General features: G+C 37.3%; 1 long non-coding RNA gene across 1 annotated transcript; it reads right to left on the bottom strand.

Moving 5' to 3' along the window:
• Positions 1-706: 706 nt before the first annotated feature.
• LOC135095254 (uncharacterized) lies at positions 707-1,829 on the bottom strand. The gene is made up of 2 exons (XR_010264171.1): positions 1,533-1,829; positions 707-1,369 (listed from the first exon to the last, which is right to left on the bottom strand). It is a non-coding gene; the product is annotated as an uncharacterized LOC135095254 (long non-coding RNA).
• Between the last annotated feature and the right edge of the window lie 1,235 nt (positions 1,830-3,064).

Raw genomic sequence — 3,064 nt, 5'->3', positions numbered from 1 at the left:
ACTAGCTACTTGCCTATCATGTGATGTTTGTGCTTCAGAATTACAGTTTAAACATATAACATTAGATCCAAAGATATCCTTGCCGCTCTCAACGTTTATTCCACAAGATTCGTGAATATGTGAGCCACACTTCGAGCAGTAGTGACCTTCACTTATTTCCATTTCACACACACAACACGAAAACACTTCACTTCTATTACTAGATCGTGAATTTATGTCATCTTGATTTATCATCTGCAAAGCAACATTAGATTCCCCAACAGTGTCCTTGTTTACATGTGCAATTATCTTCTCCAAATCCTCCTCATTATTTACAACTTTAATCAATTCTCGTGGAATGCATGTTGTTGCAAGGCCAACCCTTGGTTCTACACCAAACATTGCTTTGTATGGGCTTCGATTTATACCAGAATGATGGGCTCTGTTCTTCATAAATTGTACAAAGCGTAATCCTTCGGACCACCTTGCTGTATCATTGTCTTTCATCCATCCACTTAACATATTTTCAATATCTTGATTTGCCCGTTCCACAGACCCTTGACTTTGACTCTGTCTTGGTTTTCCATGCACAATTTTCAACTCTGGCCACAAAGAAGCTAAGGACGTTATAACACTATTTACAAATTCTCTTCCGTTATCACTCTGTAAAATGCAGGGTTAAAAAAATATCAACAAGGTGATAAGCAACTTCTTCAGCACGTTTACATTGCAATGCACGTAGTATCACAAATTTAGTTAAATGATCTTGATAAACCATTATGAATTTATATTTTCCATCTGCTTGTGTCTGCATATCAATTAAGTCCACTTGACACCGACTATTTAGCTCTGAGTGTAAGATTGGTTTGAAAACAAGTCCTCTTTTATTTTTCTTACTTTGGCACACTTCACACATGGTCAAGAAGAGCTTTATCATATCGGCTGTCACATTTGCATATTTCCTTTTAATTTCACATTTCAGTCTATCTCGACCACCATGACCGATTGCTACATGAGATGTCTTAATGACTTCAAAAATCTCGGGAGCAGGAACGTAATAACGAACTTGGTCATTTTTGCTACTTGCAATCAGTTTTTGAACACCACCAATTTCAATGACATCAAACCGCTTCAGTCTTCTGTACTGTAGAGACGTTTTCTTCTTAGCAGTTTTAGCCTTTTTTACCTCCTGCAACAGTGAACCGTATTTTTCTGCAGTAAGTATGTTGTAGTGTGGTTCTTGTTGCACGTCCCACTTCAGTATGGTCTGTAAAAACATAGTCTCCCATTCAGTGTCAGCTGCCTGGTTAGGAGGGCGGTCAAGAGGGTGTTCAGGATGGTCAGGTGAGCTCCAAGCTGCCATCTTGTTGTATTGGTGGCTCACGAACAACTGAAAGGTGAAGTAAATCAGTGAACCAGCTAAATGAGAATGAATCCTCCCCCCCCTTCCCCTACCCTACAAACTATGACTCAGTAACATCTAACAAAGAAATAACAATTAAGGTAAACGGCACTGCAATAATCTGATATCAGAGGACAACACACGTACTAACCTGTGTCAATGCAGGAGGACAGCGGACTGAAACATACAAAAACTGACAAGCCAGCGTCCTCACTTCCGGTGTTTGTCAAGCGAGTCCCACCCTTATGGTCCCCACATGGTTCACTCCACTCCCTAATGCTACTTATACATAGAAATGTTTTCCCTGGCACTACACCAGTTTCACTTTTAGTCTAACCTAGTTTTCCCAAACTTAACAATTGTTAAAACTAGTTTTGACTGAAGTGTGTAGGTAAAACTAGGTGTAAAATACATTTCGTGTTTTACCGAGCCTTTATGTTAAGAAACTAGTTTTGCCTAGGTAATACTAGTTTTTACAAACAATAAATTATATTACTAGTTCTGACTAGTTGAAACTAGTTTTGGTTGATTTCGGGTTCTGACTGTAACATCTCGTGGAATGCATGTTGTTGCAAGGCCAACCCTTGGTTCTACACCAAACATTGCTTTGTATGGGCTTCGATTTATACCAGAATGATGGGCTCTGTTCTTCATAAATTGTACAAAGCGTAATCCTTCGGACCACCTTGCTGTATCATTGTCTTTCATCCATCCACTTTGTATATATATATATATATATATATATATATATATATATATATATATATATATATATATATATATATATATATATATATATATATATATATATATATATATATATATATATATATATATATATATAAAGTAAAGATTTCCCTCCAACTTGCAGTCCTCGTTTTCTAAGGTCTCCACGGCAGGTCTTAAACGCAGGTTGCAGGAAACTGAGGCCAGAGTCTTTTTTTTCTATAGCCTTTGTTCTACTATTAATATTCATTCTGCTTCGTGGGTCAGGAAGTGTTAAATTGATATATTCTCGTGTCTTAATTCTACACAATTCTAAAAACATTTTTTCTGTAAAGTGATGAAAAACGAGTCAATTCTATACCTTCAGTTTTTGTTTCATTAATACGAATCCCTGCGCTAAGTAAATATAGTAATGTTTAACAGATATTTTTGGAGGGGCTTTTTATATTGTTCAGCACATAATCTTAGCCACGTTCCTTCACAGTGAGGAGGGATGAATAGTCTGTATCCCTAGCCTTTGTTGTACTGATACCATTCCTTATGCCGTGACTTTTTATATTGTTCAGCACATAATCTTAGCCACGTTCCTTCACAGTGAGGAGGGATGAATAGTCTGTATCCCTAGCCTTTGTTGTACTGATACCATTCCTTCTGCCGTAACTTCAGTAGTTTCCACGAAATATTTTTTCTCACTTTGAAAGTTCTTTACGACATAAATCTCAAACATGTTCTTGAAAAGTGAGAAAACAGGATTACTTCTCTCTGTCCTTTGTTTTACTCCTACGATTCCTTCTGTTTCCTTGGTTCGATAATCTCAAACTGACATTTTCTCGTTTTCGTAATTCCTCAGGGGAGAAATTTCAAGCACGTCCTTCAGAGCGGGGAGGCCTGTGTCTTGTTTACCTTTAAACTTTGCTCTGGTGATGTGATTTGTTCTGCGATGTAACGTTAATAGTC

Source organism: Scylla paramamosain, chromosome 48, assembly GCF_035594125.1.
Source record: "Scylla paramamosain isolate STU-SP2022 chromosome 48, ASM3559412v1, whole genome shotgun sequence".
Classification (NCBI taxonomy): Eukaryota; Metazoa; Arthropoda; class Malacostraca; order Decapoda; family Portunidae; genus Scylla; species Scylla paramamosain.
Note: the sequence above shows the minus strand (reverse complement) of the source record. Positions and strands in the feature narration are given on the sequence as shown.